Source organism: Lepidochelys olivacea, assembly GCF_965140295.1.
Source record: "Lepidochelys olivacea isolate rLepOli2 genome assembly, chromosome: 1".
In the NCBI taxonomy this organism is placed as follows: domain Eukaryota; kingdom Metazoa; phylum Chordata; order Testudines; family Cheloniidae; genus Lepidochelys; species Lepidochelys olivacea.
In genome coordinates, this window is record NC_140411.1 from 183,446,490 (window position 1) to 183,452,489 (window position 6,000).

Genomic DNA, 6,000 nt, shown 5'->3' on the forward strand with positions numbered 1-6,000 from the left:
TGACTCCACCTCAAGGCCTCACTGTAAGTTCTGTGGTACTTAAATGTTTGGTACTGTGCTGAGCATACCAAATGCTCAGAGGCAAGCACAGTAGGTACCTGGAGAAGGAGACCTCACTCTCTAGCCCCTTCATTGGGTTACTCTAAAAACTTACAGTATCTGATGAATAAGAAAAGGTTGCTTTACTAGGACTGCCAGAAATAAACACTGCAGTTAGTTATACTAGGCACACAAACAAAAGATGATAAACAGAACCTGTACCAACGCAGACTCCAAGGGCAATGTAGTATGGGTGCATGGAGTTAGAGTTTCACAGACCTAGGCTAATGCTAAAGATGTTAACTCCAGGCCATCCCTATCTGTAGAGTCAGTCATGTGCTAGCCGGCAGATCACTTTGGCCAGAGCAACTGTAGTCTTGTTCAGGCCCATATACACACAGCACCCTTGTTTGCTGGCCATTTCTGGATACTTACCTGCCCCCCCCCCCCCACACACACACACACACTTGCTTTCCAGCCATCTTTCAGCCCTTCATACCAGTTCTTAGCTGCCTGGACCCTCCACAGCCTGCTGTCCAGCAGCTGCTTCCAGCTTACTGCCACAGTTGCCAGGAAAAACAAGCCTGATTGGTCCAAAAACACACGAAAACTGCAAAACAATGGTGGCTAGTGGGAGGTGCAGCAGCCCAGCCTCAGCCTTCCTCCAGAGCCCAAGTCCCTTGGCAGTACTTCCCTTTTGTGCATTGAAGGGGTTACGGAGCTCTCTGCCAAATGTTTGTGCACTGGGGGGTTAACAGTACTTTATCCAAGCTGGGCCAGAAACAGGATAGATGTAGCCTCCTCTTCATCAATAACGTGTCTGTTTAACTGCGCTGACTGTTTTCCATGACTCATCACAGGAAAAAATATACTTGTTTTTTTTATGAGACATCCTCTCAATGTCTCAAGAATCAGGAGGTTGAACAAATACGGTACCTCCAGCAGCAGATACATCTGCTTTAATTTTTGGAGGAATGGAATAGAATCTATGATATACACAGAAATAGCTATAATATCCAGACCTAGCAGAGCAGAGATTTTATTTTCTACATGATTCACTATTTATGCAGGCTCTTCTCCATTTAGGATTATGAGGAGTCTTTGATTTTTAGATTTTATATGATTCTCAAGTCAGCCTACATATCAAATGGGCCCAGTGTCTTCATTAGACCAGAGATTTTATTAATGTAATATATCTATATCTTGTCTTCCTACTTCAGGATAATACTGTAACACTCTGTGCAGCGTGTGTTCCACTGTAAATGAGTCTCCACCATTCTCAGTGTACTGTCCACAATGGAGACCTTAAAGGACAGAGATTCCACTATATTACCAAGGGACAGGAACTTGCTTTCCCCAGGGGCTTCCACTTCATCTGTGTTCTGGTTTAAAGCTTCCAGCAATTCTTATTGGAGAGGTCACCGGCTGCTGAAGCATGGGGAGGAAAGCAGTTCCTGCAGTCCTTGCATGCAATAGAGTGGGAAACAGAAGCTACTATTTTTTAGGACTTTTCCCTTTGTTTTTCCCCATTCTCAGACAGCTCAAGCAGTTCACATAATCATTATCAGCTGTCTGTAAAAAAAATGAGAGAGATTCAAAAATCAGCAATTTGTAAGTGAATACTGGAGATCTAGCTGTGAGTCTTCGCTCCCTGAACATCAGGAACCAGCTCCAAGTTCCAGACTTTTAACATTGAAGGCTTTAAATAGAGAAGACATGGAGTCCAAACGTCAGAAGACACTGACCAAACCTTGAACTTTGGGGAAGTTTGAATTCAGATCCAAATTTTGCAACGAGCCTGCCTGTACAATGGATCAAATCAAAATCCTGTGATAAATATGCTGAAAATTAGGAAAATCTAGAAAACAATTCTTGGCTTAGGCCCATGTTGATAAATGCAAATTAATGCACATTGGAAAACTGACTAGATAATTAACAGAGTTGGATTTTTCTTGGTGCTCTAACAGAGTTGTTTTTGCTGTCCCTATGAAAATGAAAAATTATCCTCACTTCAAAATTGACTACCATTCTAAAAAAAGGCCCGTTCCTAGGTTGAGTAACAGACTGCCTTAAATTCCTTCTTAAGACAAATGTAAGTATGAACATTTCATGCTTCAGTTCATCATGGTCCCGCAAAATTAACTCTGTAGGAACTGTTCATAGAAGATGTCATTGAGCCAAATCCTGCTAGTTTGCTGGGATTGTTTAATTGATTCTAAACCCAGACCACTAAATGATATCTTTTACCACCTGACATTCCTATCCTCCCTCTTAGCTAATCCCTGTCTCTACAGATTTTTGTGTGTTCTGTTTTCTCTGCTCTCAACAGAACCAAGTGGTTCACTCTACTGAGGGTTAAGAGGCTTCTGGGTGGCTTCTCCCCCTATCTCGCAGCTTCAGTGAGATGGCCAGATAAAGTTCACAGCCCACCCACAAATTCATCTTTGTTTTTAGAGGTTAGAAAATCATCTGCCTGATCCCTACAAAACAGTAGGCAAAGAGAAGCTCTCCTGATATTGTTGCAACTGGCACCTGTAAGTATTAGATTGCCAATCAACAGCACCCCATTATCTCCAACCAAATGTTCTCAGGTTTATAGCCAACATAGTAGTGTTTAGGAAAGGAGCCCGGTGGCTGCAGCAGTAGTTTGTGGGGACGGGATAGGGTGGTTCTCTTGTTTGCTCTGTTGTGAGAGAATTTGCGGTCACACTGAGCCAGAGTTTCAGTAATGGCATTGGATATGTTTTATTGACAGTATTTTCTCCATTGCTGGCCCACAGAGACCTGGAGCCCAATTCTCCACTGTTTTATTCCAATTTTATTCCAGCATAACTCCACTGAAATCAATGGCGCTATAGTAGCATAAAACTAGAATTGCACAGTGGAGAATGAAGCCCCTGATGTTTATCATCAGGTTAAATATGGTAAGTAGTGGCTTAGTGATTTTTCAAATTTACTATAGTAGCTGAAATATATAGGCAGCAAAGTAGTTTAAAACTGAAGGCAGTTGTACGGTAAGTTCCAAATCTTTCATTCAGCTGCTCAAGTAAAGCATCCATAAATGGGAGGAATTGTGAACATTTATAATGCTGTTGTCCCAAGTCTCATAATACACTCAGCCTGCCATTTAGTCATTTGACAATATAGCATACGGAAAACCTTACACCAACATCACTTCCCCTTTGTTTTGCTTTTGCAAAGTTTGTCGAATTTATGCTCACTTTGACACTGGCTTTGAAAAACTACATTTCATCATTTCAATTTGGCTGTTGGCCACAAGCAAATCAGTTGTGGTGTATTGTTGTACTGGGCTGAAGTTATCTCACACAAATCTGCTTCAAGAATATTGTGTGAGATGCTGAACTCTGCATCCTGTGAAGAATGAGGGAACATAGCTCGGCTTTTCCCAAACTTTATGTTTCCAGAATATCCAAACGATATAAGTAATACTGGTAGGAAAAAATGAGCATCATATTGATTGTCATCCATTGAGCCTCAATAAATATACCTCGTGTTTCACAATACTTTCTTAGGAATACAAGCCTTGTTGACATAATGTTCTTAGCTGGATTATTTATGTTATTGTTTTTGCAACAATATCCTAACAATTATGAATTGAAGAGCTCTTATTAAGTATACTGATCAGCATGTCTAGTCAGTGATGTGCACAATAGACAGGTACTATATCAGGGTGCTAATTAAGAATAAATGCCTAAGCTCCAGAAAAGCATCCACACTTTGTACTAGCGCCATCAAAACTCAAAACCACAAATTTTGCTGAGATCCACCCCTATGATTCACATCTCAGTCAATATCTTCTCTCCTATGCCTTTTCCAGTCAATTCATTGATTTCTGTGAACTTGAAAAAGTCCTCTCTTGCTGATATTATTGGGCAGGTACCTTAAGCAAAGGGTTATTTTGATGTTTTTTCTCACTGTGCGTTGTTTCAGCTGCAGTTACACTCATAAAAACTTTGAATTGTTCTTACAAATCATAAATTAGCCTGTTATTTCTTGACCAATACACTAAGGCGCTTGTCTTATTATTCTCCAACTCCTTGTCACCAGTGTCAACACACGCATAACAAAAAAAAAAAAAAATCTCATGCAGGATTCCATCATTCTGAACTAGGTCATTTTTTAAGGCAGAACCATCATCCCTGACTACGAAATGATATTCTGAAGAACTCAAGCGCAAGTGTTACCCAACATGATTTTAAATGGGACCTTTCAGTTCCTCTCAGTCTCATTACAAATGGTTTGTCTAACTCACAGCTAACATCAGATCATTGATAAGTGCTCACTATGAAGTTCCTATTACTATTTATATTGTGGTAGTGCCTGAAAGCCCTGGTCTTCCTTCTCAGTTCTTTTTGCAATAATCTGTTTTGCTGCGATCTGAGTAATCTCAGACGCAGCACTTGCCTGAAAATCTTTAAGGACTTTTTCATGCACACCCCCCAACTTTTGTGAACCTTGACCCAAAAAGCACAAAGTGGTGGCAGTGAACACTCTTCTGCACATTGGAATCAGCTGCGGAATCATACTTCTAAAGGTGCTCATGACAAAGATCCTGGCTTGGGTCTGCCACTGCACCTAGTTTCCACAAAAGAGCTGGCTGCTGAAAAAGTAAGGCCAATTGTTTAGTTCTAATACTGTCTTCAACTTTCTCCATAATGTTATAAAATGGCATATAAATTCTTCAGAATTAAAAGGAAGTTTCTTCACTTTACCAGTAATCTGATTTCTGAGGTTGCCATTCATATTTGCTTCAATAGATGGAAACAATCACAGAACTTTTTAAAGTTCTTAAACATCATTATTCTTTCCCTTGATTTCCAGTAATAGCTCATCATGTCCAGCATTCCATGTTAGTTTTATCCTTCTGGGTTACTTATGTTCTGGGTTAAATAGTGCATGTAGCTGTTTGAAGAATATCCTAGTCAAGTTATATTGTATTGCTTGAAATACAACTTCCAGCAACACTGTAATCTCCTTTCCATTTGTTGGGAGATTTTTTTTTAATCATGCATTTTTTAAAGGTTGAAGCTCTCTGTTTAAGTCCCCTGCCTTAGTCATTCTACCTCTGGCTTTTTTATTTGTCCAGTTTTTCATACTGTAAACCATGCTGCACAGTTTTTCTTAAAGGAATTTGAGTTACCTGAAATTAATAAAGTTTCATTTGCAGATGAGTGAGCTCCATGCCGTTATATAGAGGCAGAGAGAAGCATTCTGGTTTCTCGGTGCTTTCCTTGTCTGTCATTTTCAGGTTTACTTTTGAAGATACTTTTTAGATCAGTGAAGGTACCTACTTTTTGCATGGCGGGTGGGACTTTTGCATATGAGGTCTGAATTTCATCAGGATATATTTCAGGATTTCTGCACAGAGTCACAAAGTTTGTCTGCATCATGCTCTCTTTCCATCGACCCAAGCATGGTATTTGCTCAATTTATCAGCTGCTGTTTACTAAGCAGCTGTCCTCGTTGAGCTGTCTGCTGTTTTTCTTAACTGTTCAAATAGTTTGCAAATTGTACGTTATTGATAGGTCACATTTCTTACCCTAATTTTGATTTGTGGAACACAACTATTCTGCTTTTAGCTTTTGCCCATTTTTATTAATGCCTTTGTATATTATTGGACAAATTCTCATTTACACTAGATTAATAGATTCCAAGACCAGAAGGGACTCTTGTGATTGTCTAGTCTGACCTCCTGTATAACACAGGCCATAGAATTCCCCCAAAATAACTCCTGGAACTTATATTTTAGAAAAACATCCAATCTTGATTTAAAAATTGTCAGTGATGGAGGGTCTACCATGAAACTTGGTGAATTGTTCCAATGGGTAATTAGTCTCACTGTTAAAAACGTATGCCTTTTTTCCAGTCTGAATTTGTCTAGCTTCAACTTCCAACCATTAGATCATATTATATCTTTCCCTGTGAGACCAAAGAGCCCAT